Genomic DNA, 14,906 nt, shown 5'->3' with positions numbered 1-14,906 from the left:
ACCAGTAGGTTCAGCCTGTGGCTAAGATGACTGCAAATGGCATATTTTTATTTGCATTACAGTAACACCAAGCTTTTATTTTTTGACAATCATCATTGTTAGGTCTTCTTTTATAATGGTGCTTCAGTGACAAAGTGTGAATTATTTAATGATGGATTATAGAAAATATTTAAGAGTGATGACTTGGACAAATCTGGCTTTAAATTCTTCTTTTTTTTGTTAGTCTTTTAAAATATTGTTATTTAATTTTATGCCTGTTTAGCACTGCATTTTGATCAAAGCCAGATACAATTACTGGGGAACTTTTTCATATTCTTCAACAGAGTCTGGATCTGCTGAGATCCCCTGATGCTCAGTGACTGCTCAGCAGCCACTATGAAGCACTGGGCTGCTCTCAGGCCTTTTCTCAGAGCTTGTATTATTTCTCAGGCAGCTCTAGCTGCTTGATAGCAGAGGATGACAGAAGCACAGCTAGAAAGAAAAACTTCATCAAAACTCTCAAGAATTTTTTATTATGCCTGCTTGCTTTAGGGTTATTTATTATGAATGTTGACAAGTTGTTAATAAAATATTGATTATGAAAAAATTAATTATATACTATTATGATAAAACATTGATTATGAAAATAAAAAACATTTTATTTTCATTTTATATGGAATTTTGTATTTTGATTTAAAAATCAGCTTTAAAAAACTTTAAGTATAAATTATTTTGCTTTCATTGTGGAAAAAAAATTCATAAAAATTCTTCTTTTATCCCTTTTCTTCCCCCAAAAACAGAATTTTCTTTTTTTCTTTTTAATTTTTCAGCAAAAGAAGATGAGAAATTTCTGAATTTCTTGCAAGTCTGCTTTTCCTTATGCACACCAACAGACACAAAGGTCATACCTCAAAAGCTAGTTAAAACCCCATTCCCAACTGTAACTTGAGATATAAGTGGAAAACTTTCTTTTTGAAATGCATTTCTCCCATTCATTAATGGGCAAATGTAGTAGAACCACACACATTAGGTATTCAAATGATGAGTGTGTGTGGTGAGCCTTGCAGAACCAAGATATTGGGTATTGCAGCCTGTGCTGCATCTCTTGTGGTTTCTTTCCTTGTGGGGTGTATTCCCAATTACCACCATCAGGGCTGCACAGCAAATACAGCAAGGGACCTGCTTCAGGCCGTGTGAGTAATGTGTGTGGGGATCAAAACAGAAAAGGTGAATGAGAGAAGGATGATTGATAGAAGACCTGGGGTGTTTTCTAATTAGAATTGCTCTATAATACTTAATGCAGCACCATCAATTATATATGTCCTGATGATCATCCTCTTCATCCTTGTTTAGGCCTTAATGAACACTGTATGCAGTTCCAATTACTGTCACAAGCGTCTGCTTTATAACAACTTCTCCCCCAAATGAAGGAGCATTAAAAACAGAGTAAGAAGAAGCATTTAAAATGTCAGGTCCTGAGCAATTATTCTGTGTTGCCTCTCCTTGAGTCAACATACATTTTCTTTGGCCTTAGTAAGTCTCCTCTGAATGATTTCCCCTCAAGGGTGAGAAGAGGAAGATGGATGACACAGCCTGGCAATCAGTGATCGATAGTACAGAAATTAATCCAATGGCACCTGGGAGCCACCCAGTGTGTCTGTCCTGATCCCCGTCTCATTCCCACAGATACCCATCAGACTGCCTGCACACCTTGGTTTTGCTCCTGTGGGATGGTGCCTTGACCCAGCCTGGATGCAGCCAAGGAGCAGGCAAACTGCCGGTGTTGTGTGCACTCACCCAGTGACACTCCCGGTGCCTTGTAGGGAAGAAAAATAGACCTGGCAAAACAAGTAGAGCAGAGTTTTAGGAGCAGCATCCTGCTCTCTCTGATGTTTATCCTGATGTGCTGAATCCTGTACTGAGGAAGAAAACAGAGACTGAAAAACAACCCTTGAATACCTTGAATATGATGTGAGATGGTGTATCGGATCATGGGGAGGAAATTCCTTCCTACAAATCTCAGCTCCACCCTCAGAAAAAAAAAAAGACAGAGCCTCCCATCTTTTTCATTGTGCTGCTGTAAAAGTAAAATTAATTAAAGAATTTTTTCATCTGCTACGACCTCATCAAAATGTTGGTTGAAAACAAACAATAATGAAAGGCTTTTATCAGTTTTGGAAGATTAGGAAAAGGGAAAAAAAGAGAAAAGCAGCAATTGATAAGCCAAGTAACTGATAATTACAATCTTTTGAGCATTCTGTCTCCAAATTTAAAATGATAATTGTTCTAGACAAGCAATACCCAGACAGGGAGAGAAGCATACCATTTTAGAGTTCTACATTTTGCAGGAAGACAGAAGCATTTTATTTCCAGAGACATATAAGCTCCATTCAGGGTTATTTGCTTTGTTGTGTATCATGACCCTAACCCCATAAACTGCCTTGATGGAATGGCAAACAAAAATCCTTAGCTACATTTAGAAATTTCTGAATGAATGAATGATTGGTTTTTGGCCAAACTTAGGCTCATTCATTTATCCATGTGATCATAGAATCATAGAATGGTTTGGGTTGGAAGGGATCTTAAAAATCATCCAGTTCCAATCACTCTGCCATGAGCAGAGACACTTTCCACTAGATCAGGTTGCTCTGAGCCCCATCCAACCTGGCCTTGAACACTTCCAGAGATGGGGCTTTCACAGCTTCTCTGGGCAGCCTGTTCCAGTGCCTCACCACACTCACAGTAAAATATTCTTCCTTACATGTAGTCTAAATCTTGGCTTTTTTAGTTTAATTCTGCTCCCCCTTGTCCCATCATTATGCATGAAGCTTCAGCATATTGGGACATACACACTAAAAGGTTTTACCTAGTTTGGTAATGTCAGAGAGAAATGGAATGGAAAGGAGCAAAGTCTCTGATAGCTTTGGTAAATACATGCATCCTCAGCTGGTTGTGTTACCTGCAGGAAGGGAATCTGTCTCTGCCAACACAGACACCCGTGACTCCTGAAGCAGAGCCTGGTATCTAGTAGAGACTTACAGTGCCATGGAGAGAAATAGTCTGGCACCTGAGATTCCTGAAATTCATATCTCTCCTTGCTGAGGTTTGCATAAGTGATCCCACCTGTTGATAGATTTGGGCAGCCACCTGCCTTGACTGATGCTCAGTAGACATGTGGTAGCTCCTTGAAGACCAGAACTCTGTTATGTGTCTGTTTTTGTAAATTGTCCCTCTTTTCTTTCATTCAGACTTGAAACTGCACTGCCACTGATTGGATTTCTTGAATATCTTTTAATTGACACACCAAAAATTTTAATAAAGCACAAAACCTTCACTTGTGGAAATCATGATTTCCATTTAAGAAGTTCCATACTGAAAGAAAATAAAGTGCATTTTACCAGAGATTAAATAAGGCCATTTTTAGGTAGATGTAAATTGCACTGACACAGACAGTCTCTGATTATCCTTTTCTATTGGAATATTAATGCTGCTCAGAGAAAATCACAGGGTTATGAAGGTTTATGATAACTGCCAGAAAGAAAATATATTTGGAGGAAATAATATGATAGAGTGGGTGAAAAAACCTAGGGTGGTTAAACTAGGAGTAATGATCTAAAACGAGGAAAAAAAAAGAAATTAAAAATGAAAATTCAAAATATGTTTTAACATCTATGCCACTTAGGGAGGATGTTAAATGAGGTCAGTGAAGCACTATGAAGATGTTGAAAGAGAAAGTGGATGTTCATAGAATTCACAGGTCCCTAAACATTGCAAAAAGGACTAGCACACCCCTGGATTTCCCCTCCAGTTAATCAAATAGAATTCCTAGAATAAGTATATTCCTCCTCACCAACCTTGAAAAACAATGAGGCAGAGACAAAAATTGATATGGTAACATCTATATATTATTGCTTTCACTTGAGGATTTTACTTGAATGAAACTTAGGCACCTTCAAGGCTTTAGGACAATTGAAGGAACTGCAGCAGAAATGACTGTATGGTGACTGTCACCTGTGGGGTCAGCTGTAGGACCGGGAATGACAGCCAGCCTTTCCTGCCTCCATCTGTTTCACTGACCCTTGCAGCAGGTCTCAGCCTTGTCCTGCACAGATGAGGACAGGATTTAAGGTCAGCCTCTAAGGGGACAGTGGGTAATTCAGTCATTGGCAACTCAGAGACAGGCTGTGGTCTGGAAATGCAAGGATGTGTCAGAGAGGGCTCTGGATTTAGGCTTTTTTCTGACCTAATGCCTTAAGGGAGTAATAAATATAACTTTCATTACATGGCCATCCAGCAAAGGGGTATTCTTTGAGGAAAAATAGACAATATCTTACCAAGGAATAAAAAAATATACAAAACTATCCCCAGTATGATCAATTTGTGTTCTCCCTTTCCAAAATGCTGGATAAATTTCTTTTGTTGACTGGGAAATATTATTAGAGAAGTAATTAAAAGTGTGACACATTAAAGGTATTTCTGTTATTTGGGAATTAATCCAAAAAAAGACAACCAAGACATTCCATCAATTCCACCTGCCTATTTTAAGGTGAGGTTTTTAGATAACAAGATAAAAATAATAAAACAGCTTTAAAATTAACAAGATAAAAATAATAAAACAGCTTTAATCCATAATTATTCCTAAAAAAGTTTCCTCCAAAATGGAAGATTTTCTCCCTTAAATAAAGGAGATATCCTGTGGGAAGACAATTGTGTGCTAATTAATTTTTCAATTTCTCCATATGTATTTCTCATTTCAAGCTCTTTAATATTGTCTCACTTTTATTATCATCAACAAAGGCAGCAATGAGAAAAAAAGTGTTTCTTTTTCTTTAAATATTTGCTATAGCTTGTGTAATTACTGTGCTTGACATGAGACATGAAGCAGTATTGAGTTTTCCAACATTTTTTTTGGAAGAATAAAATATTTTTGATTCCCTCTGAAGAAACCTCCAGAGGAAGGCAGAAATAAATGTTGTTTAAAAAACAAACAATAGAAAGGAAATAAAAATAAGAGTGTGTAAGTGAGGAAATGTGGCTTACTTTCAAGAATGCAGATTTTAGAAGTCATTTGCACAAACAAGCTACTTCAAGGATCACAGCATCTCAGCTGACCCAGATTCCACTGGCTTCCAAGCCCATTTGTTTGGAAAATGTGCACAGCAAACACAACCTGTAGAAAAGCTTCAGTGTTGCTGGAAGTACTTTTGCTCTTGAGGAACAAGAGAAAGGTTATTGAAAATCTCTCTGTGGCTTTCCCTTCTCTGCTGAAATTACAAATAGATGGCTACCGTAATAAGATGGAGCCTTCTGTTTAATTCAGAGCTTGATTAAGATGTAGTCGAATCTGTAGCAGCTTGTCCTTGTTCTGTCTATCATAACACATGAGACTTTATTCTAGACTAAAGCTTTGGATCTCTCCTGATGTTTTCAGCTAAGGGTGTACTAGTGCTGCGGACATGCTGTTTGAGTAATCAGTATGATAAGCACATGGCAGCTATAGATCAGCTGTCTACTTGCGTTGCTCTGTGCTGGAATATAGATTTTTACTGTGGTTTTTTCCCCCCTGCATTGATAATGCTAAGTACAGGTCACACTTGCCCTCATTTTGCTGAATTTCTCTGTTCATGGAACTGACACATCTTGGGAAAAAAAATGTCAGTGCAGAGCTGAATAGCACCAGGGCAGCTGCTGCACATCCAAGGACCAGCTCAAAAGGAGAGAGAGGTCAGCCTGCTTCCATGCTGTCTCAGGGCTTCACAGCTGCATTGGTACAAAGGCTGCTTGGTTCTTGCTGGTGCATTGATTTCAAACATTTATCAGAAATCCTTTGTATTTAAGCAGGTAAATGTGCAAAAATCAATCAGATGCTTCATTTCCACAGGCCGTTTTTTAGGTCTATTGAAATCCATTCTCTCTACTGGGAGAAGATGTGGGTATGCAGGTTAAAATGTTCAAATATGCCCATATGAATTAAGTATCTACATCCCAGATGCTTACTCTGAGAATTGGTGGTCTTGTCCGTCTTGAAGGAGACTGACTCCCCCTCCATCCTTACAATAGAGGAAGTTCAGCTGTTTCATGCTGCAACTGCTTAATCAGCATAATTCACAGACCTGATTAAGAGTTTTCTCTGCATGCTGTGCTGCAAACCCTGTAGTAGCTCAGCAGCTGCTGCAGGAACAGCTGAGGCACAAGCTGGAGGATGGATCCTGGGGGCAGCCTTGGGGGTGGATATGAAGATCCTGTAGTCTTTCCCTGCCAAGACCTGCTGCCCAATCCGTGAGCACTTGCACGGCCACCAAAGAGAGGTCTAGCAAAACCATGAAGCCACATCAGTGAGAGGTATAGAAGAAGCCCTGCAGCCTAAAACCTTTTTAGTTATCCTGGCAAAACCCTGGATGCATGTTGACAGACACCTGCTTTTGCTGGCTCATGCTGTTTCCAACTGTGGTATGAGGGTACTGATGAAAAAGATTTGGCTGAATCACACAGCTTCTACAGGAAAGGGCTCTGCCAATGTTGTGCCATGCTGAGTAGATGCCCTTCAGAGGCTAAATCCAGTGAGAAAAGAGAAATTGAAAGTGATTTCAAAGCTCATCCTCAAACACATATGTGCAGTAACCCTCAGACAGATACCCTCCTCTGTGTGTGTCTGAACAGTCAGAAAGTTGTGCTCAGATTGCTTGGTTAAAGACAGGCTTTACAAAAATCCTCATTAGCCTCTTTCAACCACAGCTTTGGTTCATCTCAAGCAGCCAGTGGAAGTTGCCAGAGCTGGCTCAGCTGATAGTTTTTCCGCAGTGTGAGTGCTCCAAGGCGAAGCTGCCACGTGTGACAGGTGGGTGATAATGGCGTGGTCCTGTGCCACAGATTGCTCTGCAAAAGGGTGCTTTCCTGTCAAGCCAACTCATTGTCTGTTTTTTCAATCAATTTAAGCTTGAAATGCATGCACTGGGACACAACTGCCATGTGCAGATGAAAACTGCTGCCTTAAGAGTTCCCACTTTGATCCCCAAGGATGCAATCTTTGGACCAAACAACAACAAAATGAGAACACTCACCTGAGATATATTTAAAAGAAGATGCATGAATTATTGATATTTATCCAAGAATCAAAACATCCAAATATATCATGTGTCAGCCTGAAAGATAATTATAAGAAGAAAATAACTTGCTCCTGATTCCGCTCTAGAAGTGTCAGTCAGACCTCCAAGGAATTGCAGTTTGAGGCCTAATTCACTGATTCTGTCATTAAAATCTGTGTTTGGGTCTAGAGTTGGAGCTTTCTCAGTAAATTTTCAGTGCTTTTCGGGTTCATTTGGATTTTTTTTGATAAATTGTTGAAACTGCATGTGCTCACAGGAAGGAGTGGTTTGGGTTAAATATTTCAACAGTATGAACATGTTAAGAAGTTCTGTTTCAAAACTTTCTCATAAAAGTATAACCTGAATAATTTTCTTCTTTTTAATTAACTACTCATGCAGAAATCATCTCTATTGTATCAAATTGTTGATAACAGCAGTAACACAGAAGGGTGACAAGCCCAGGGCTCAGGCTGTCTGAGTGCAGAGGTGGCTGCACAGCGGCTGTGTGTTTTCCATGACAGAGGAGGAGAGATTTTAGACAAATGTATTTCCCCACTGGACTTATCAAATACCTGGAGGGAAGAATTCCCTGGTTAAAGCCTGCCTGCACCCAGCCATGCATAAAATATTAACACTGCATCTGCTGCATGTAGGACTAATGTAGCACAGCCCTGCAGGGAAATATTGCAAATTGTGAGGTTTCATTTCAGTGCTAAGCAAGAATGTGCTAAGGACGTGTTGTGTGAGTGATGTGACACTTTGAAGCACTGCCAAACAATTAATAGTAATTTTATGATCAATTTCCTAATGATGTGGTTAGGCTCCTTTTAGGAGAAACAACAGCCATAGTGCCCTATAGAGACTGAAAAGTATGAGTATTTCAGCAATATTCTAACTGTCCAAAATATTGTATGAAGGAATATTGATTTTAACAATAATTGTGACAAGAATGATTTTTGAATTTTACAGCTCCAGAGAGGAAAAAAACAAAACCAAACAAACCAAGGTTGATAAAGGGAGAGAGAAGGACACATGACTACAAGGAAAGTAAAATAAATTTTAAAATATGATCTTTCCAACTGAGTCTTCTACACAATCAGTTAAGACATCATATTTCATTTTAGAGTGAAGTAGAAAACGAGTTTCCAATTCAGTCATGATTTAGGTATTTCAGATACATAAACCCCTTTGAGTGGGGTTTGACATCAAACTCCTTTATTTATCTGCTGAAATGTGTAAGATGGAGGGAAATTAGTATTTTTCCCCCCCAAATCTTCTGGACTCATTTAATGAAGGAATCATGAGCTACAGCTCTAAAAACTTTAAACCAAAACCTTAATCAGATGAGAAACAGAATTTTGTGAACCAGTTTCTGCTAATGGATTTTGTATAACTCTTAATGTGATCATGACCCAAATGATCTGAATACACACATATCTTTCCTAGAATGTCTGGACACTTTTCATTTGCTTCAGAAAGCCCTGGTGAAAGTGGCATTTGGGCAAAAAGAAAAGGATAGGAAGGAAAGAAAAGAGAATAGTATTGATTCTTAGGTTATACAAGATTCCAAATTGAGTTCAGGCAGTTTCCCCCAGATGCCACACAGCACATGGGGCAACAGCTGACTCCTGCAACCCTCTTTCATGGGTCACCATCACTTAGACAAGGAGCAGGCTGCTCAAATTGCTGATGCACACATCCATCAAGTTGGTGGCTTTGAAGATGTGACAGATTGCTTGCCTGTTGCTCCAGTCTGTTTCTTCTCTGCATGTTTCCTGCAGAGTATTTAATTAGCAAGAGTGCTCAGGGTTTCCTGCAAAGCAGGAGGGGGAAGAGAAAGATGTGCTAGCATTGCATCAAAATAAGGCAGCTAGGGAAGGGATGTTTTAGATTAAGCAGAGCTGGTTCAATTCTCTTTAGAACTGGTTGTCCCACAGAAGGTGGAAAGCAGAGAAAACAGACTGAGAGAATTACAGGTCTCTGAGTGTAGGTAGCCTTGCTGTTAATTTTGCTACCTGAACAAGTTGTCATGAAAAGACAACTGATCTTAGATGAAAGATGCCTTCTTCTCTTTCCTCTTCTCTTCTTCCTCAGGAGTAACTACACAGTTGCCCATCTCTCAGCAGCACCAATTCACACCATGTTCCAGGGCTCTGAAACAAGCAAAGCACATGGTGCCATCTTACCATACATAAATACCAAATATCCAGTTTGACTGAAGAGATTGTCAGATGATGAACTTGAAGAGGACATTCTAAAAACACTGTGTTCTCCTCTTCCATGGATACTGCCACTCCAAATGGTTTGGAATACCTCCTCAATTGCTGTTTCAGAAAACCTCCAAACAGCCCAATTACTCAGGAAGTGGCTGTGATCTCCTTCTGTGCATGTGTGCTCAAACCACAATCAAATCAAAACTGAAATCAAAACTGCTTCTCTAGCTGCATCTTCACTGCCCTTCTTGTGAAAGTCCAAATCATAGCAACTTCCTTCCCTATGTTTGGAGGCTGGTTTCCTAACCCCAGAAGTATACCTGCTCTACTCAGTGTCCTCCTTTTTTGCCTGTTACGTGTCTCCAAGTAGCTAAATCAATGCCTTCATCTCACTCTTCCAGTGCTTTCACACACTATGCAACAGTCTTCTGACTATTTAATCTGCAACTAACATTTCTGTTCTCTCTCATTCTGTAGGACTTTGTGATGTGTTTTGATTAGAAAATGCCTCATAAATGGTAAATGGTTTGATCAATTTTCAATGTAGAGACACATAATACAAAAGATCCAGAAGGTGACAGGGGAAGCCTTGTCCCCATATCTGAATTGCAAGGTGCTATCTTTAGTATTGCTGCATGTCCACTACATGGAAAGATTAAACTGTAAATATGATTCACTTGTTGCTTGCTCTGACACCTGGGATAGTATCATTAAACACTCTTTTCTGCCTGTACTTTTACAAATACTTTCAACTTAATGTCCTGTTTCAAATTTTCTTTACTAAGACTAAATTTTACTTGAAGTTGAGTGTCAGTAAAAATACCATATAGGGTTATGTTTGCTCTGAAAGCAAGAGGCATTTATTTTTCTTTATTATACAAATAAGTGCTTTGACAGAGAAAAAAACAATCTAATTTGAAGAGAAAGAATTTCTTTCAAGAGTAAAATTCACCCTCATTGTTGGTCTAATTGTCTATCAGTCAAGTCATGGGTTATTAGCTGATTTTGCTCTGAAGAGGTAGCATAGGAGATTTAAAATAGCTGCTGGTGATACAGAGTGCATGTTCTTCCCTCCAACGTCAGCAAAAAGCTACAGATGAACACAAAAGTGCCAGCTAATATCCTTCCATGAAAGTCAAGGCTATTTTTTTTCAGTTATGAAATTATATTATACAATGGATTAAATAAATTAACTCAAACCCAAGCAAGTAGTTCTTGGATAGTGCGAGTATCCTAGATGGGATTGGATTATCTGTCTGTTCCTTTCTCTCTTCTCTGCTGGTAGATCTTAACCAAACATGTGGTCTTAGATGGCAAAAGAAATGGAACTAATCCATCAGTCCTATGGGATCCTTTTAAAAACTCTTTACTAGATACACTGAACTAAACTAAGAAACTGTCAGATGTTTCTGCTAAGCAGCTCATATGCTAAGAGCAGAGGAACTCATATAGCCATGAAATCAGCCTTCATCAATCTGATGCCTTTTTCTGGATATACTATCCCTTTTTCTGGGATATTTCATCCCTTGTTTTAGTGATATTACTGTTTTAGTGACATTACATCCACATGTTAACTACTTTCTGCATCAACCTGTCACAAAACTGACTTGAATATAGCTGTGGTTGCTTACTTGTTCTGTGGGAAGGGCACCTTCTAAACGCTGTGAAGGCCCATTGCTGATGTGTGAGCTAGACTTACCTCCAGCCCTGCAATCCTTTTTTGTGAGCAAAAATTATCTGTGCGTTGGTGCAGTGCCACATGTCTGTGTCATGTCTGGTCATTCTGCAGAGCTTGGTTTCACTTCAGCTGTGTCTTTGAGAATTAGTGCAATAACAAAGCCCTAATCTCCTGTTTGAAAACTTTGAGCATGAACAAAATGTATTAAAGTGGTTTGAGAAGTGGACAGGGGAAGAAAAAGAATATAATAATGGTCTTTTGATAGGCTTTCCCTGGGACTGTTTCTCTTTGTATCCTTCTGGAAGGGAAATAAATGTTCATAGTCCTCATCACTTCTTTTCTACTCAGTCCTAGGGTAACAGAGTCTGGTGAAAACTCTTCAGAGTTTTCAGCACCATTCAGATACAGAGGAAAATGTATTCCCAGACAACACACATACATGGAACTTTAATTTTATGACAGCTCCGTTACTGTGTGAATGATACCATTCAATTACGAGGACAAATTTCATATCACCAAACAAATAAAGAAAGACAAAAATCTAAGAGGAAAAGAGAGACTTTCAGCAAATATTCCAATATCCTCTAGAATTAGAAAAGAAGAAAACAAATATCACTCCTAACTGCTGTTAAAATCCCTGTCTATTTTTCAGCTATTATTACTAAATAAGGTCATAAACCTAACATAGATGGCAGTTTAGAAAGAAGCTTGTGAACTAAAGATGATATAAAAGAGGATTCACATAGTCAGACTAAGAATTCAGGGCCAACATGCCAATATGTCAGACCCCAATTTATCTCCTTTTCTGTCTTGCTTGTTAGGGTAACTACATCAGTTTGGACTATTCAGTTCCCCAGGCAGCACACAGTATGCATCTCTCAGAGAGCCAAGAATAGAATTGGGATTCTTTATGATCAGCTCCCTACTGAGTACTAACAAGCAGCCATGTAATAGATTGAGAAGGTGTGAGCACGTCAAGCTCCTTGCCCAGCTGGATATAAAAACAGGAAATAAGCGCCAAGACAAAAGCCTAACAAAGATATCAGTAACAGCGGCATAGAATGGTTTTGTCAAATGTGTTTGATACATGATGCTTGCAGGACTGTTCTGCTTTAGGTAGCTGTGGAAGCTCTTGCTCTCTTGAAGTAAATCTACTACCTTGCATGCAACGTTTTGGAAATGAAGTGATGGCCTTATGGAGAGATTTAAATTCTCACCTATTACTCTTCCAACATTAAAAAGACAAGTATTTTCCCTCATTTCTTATTTCAATTATTTTAGGCAGAAGAGAGTTGACACATATTCCACATTATTTGCAGCCATAAATTATAATTTCTGTTTGCTAATTTTATCTTCTTGCAGGATCCTTGGATCTGTTCGCATTTATCAGAATGCTCCAAGGAGCAAGATTTTAGTTCTGACATTGATTCGTGGGTTTTGAATTTTTTTCTACCTGCATTAATTTTTCTAAGAATGGAATGTGTTTTATGCTCTTTGAGACCTTGAAATAAAGATTTTGTATAAGTCAGATGTATTTTTTAGAGAGCTTTCATGAGCATTTTAACCACATCTGTTAAATGTTCTTTGTGGCATTCAGTTGGGTAGATATAAAGGGCACTGGACTCATCTTTGGTCCCTGACAGAAAAAAGGTAAAACTTTCATTTCTATCTGACATGAATGCTCATGATTCTGCACTTGATTTGTGTGTTTTGAATATCCTACAGATCATGTCTCTGTACCTTAAATAAAATACAGAACATAATGGCTTTCAATATCATAGAATTGTACAATCATAGAATGCTTTGGCTTGGAAGGGACTTTAAAGATGGTCTTGTTACACCACCCACTAGACCAAGTTGTTCAAAGACCCATCCAACCTGACCTTGAACACTTCCAGGGAGGGGGCACATACAACCTCTCTGGGCAACCTGTGACATTGCCTCACAATAAAGAATTTACCCCGAATATCTAATCTGAAACTGCCCTCTTTCAGTTTAAAGCCATTCCCTTGTCCTATCACTACATGCTCTTGTCAAAAGTCCCTCTCCTACGCTCATACAACCCCTTTAGGTACTGAAAGGCTGCCATAAGTTCACCCTGGAGGCTTCTTCTCTCCAGGTTGAACTCTCTCAGCCTTTCTTTATAGGAGAGCTGTTCCTGCCCTCTGATCATTTTTGTGTTCCGCCTCTTGACTTGCTCCAGCAGGTCCCTGTCCTTCCTGTCCTGGGGACAGCAGGGCTGGACACAGCACTAATGTGGCAGTGTTCGCAGGGGTCACAGGATGAGGGAAGAGATGAAAATCCTGACTCCCTGTTTCAGAAGGCTGATTTATTATTTTATGATATATATTGTATTAAAAGAAAATTATATATTAAAACTATACTAAAGAATAGAGAGAAAGGATTTCATCAGAAGGCTAACAAGGAAAGCAAAGGAAAACAATGATAACAAAATCTTGTGACTGACCAGAGAGCCTGAGACAGCTGGACTTTGACTGGCCATTAATTAAAAATAACCACATCAGACAAATCAAAGATGCACCCGTTGCATTCCACAGCAGCAGATAATTATTGTTTACTTTTCATTTCTGAGGCCTCTCAGCTTCTCAGGAGAAAAATCCTAGCAAAAGGATTTTTCATAAAATATGTCCGTGACACAATACCGATGGGGTCTCATGAGAGCAGAGCAGGGGAACAAAATTTCCTCCCTGACCCTTCTGGCAACACTGTTCTGGATGCAGCCCAGGACAGAGCTGACTTTATGGACTGCAAGTGCCTATTGCTCAGTCATATTCACTATTTAATTCAACAGTATCCTCAAGTCCTTCTCCACAGAGTTGCTTTCAATCCTCTCATTGCCCATTCTGTATTTGTGCTTGTGATTTTTCCAGTCCAGCTGCAGGACCTTGAACTTGGCCTTGTTGCCCTTCATGATGTTCTTCATGGTCAAAGTGTGTCCTGATCCTTCTGCATGGCACCCCTTCCCTCCAGCCTGCTGGATGTACCACAGAGCTGTGTATCATCCACAAGCTCTCTAAGAGTGTGCTGAATTCCTCAGTCCACGTCACTGACAAAGATATTAAACAGCACCTGTCCAAACTCCAGCCCCTGAGAAATGCCTCTTGTCACTGCTCTCCACTCAGATGCTGGGTCACTGACCACAGCCCTTTAAGCGCAACCTTCAGCCAATTCCTTATCCATTGAGTGGTCTTTCTGTCAGATCCACATCTCTCCAGCTTAGAGATGAAAAGGTTATGCTGAACAGTGTCAAATGCTTCGCACAAGTACAGGCAGATAACAAGTTGCTCTTCCCTCATTCACCATGCTGCAGCTCCTTTTTAGAAAACCACCAAATTTGTCAGGCACAATTTGCTCTTTATGAAGCCATATTGGCTGTCACAAATCATCTCCTTATTTTCCATGTGCCTTTGCATGGTTTCCATTACAATCTGCTCCATGAGCATGGAGAAAAAATCATTTAAGAGGAAAAGATGTATTTAACATGGTTACTTTGTTATTTCACTTAGCTTTGGGAACTTAATAGAAGTTGTACTGTACAGCAGTGGGAATAAATTGTTAGTGCTCAGGGTTTGGTTGCAACCACTCATTTTGAAATGAAGCCACACTATTTTTCTTAAAAGCATTATTTAGTTAACACATAATCTGTGAAGAGTGGAAGTCTTCCATCAGCTTTACACAGTCTCTTTCATGACATTCCTAGAAGAGCCATATAGAATATATTAAGTTCTGAAAAGAAAACCCCAGGTTATTACTGAATAGTTTTTATCGTAGATATTGTGAACATTATAGAAATATCTGACCTCTAATTCTCCTTAAAGAAAGAAATATCATCTCCTTGGGACACCATTGTTATCTCATATCTCTGTAATGAAAAAGATAAAAAACATCAGAGAAACCCTTGCCCCTACAGAAGCAGAAATTTTCCTGCTG

The sequence above is a fragment of the Camarhynchus parvulus genome, chromosome 1 (genome assembly GCF_901933205.1).
Source record: "Camarhynchus parvulus chromosome 1, STF_HiC, whole genome shotgun sequence".
Lineage (NCBI taxonomy): Eukaryota > Metazoa > Chordata > Aves > Passeriformes > Thraupidae > Camarhynchus > Camarhynchus parvulus.
The sequence above is the reverse complement of the archived record's forward strand: the minus strand, read 5'-3'. Positions refer to the sequence as shown.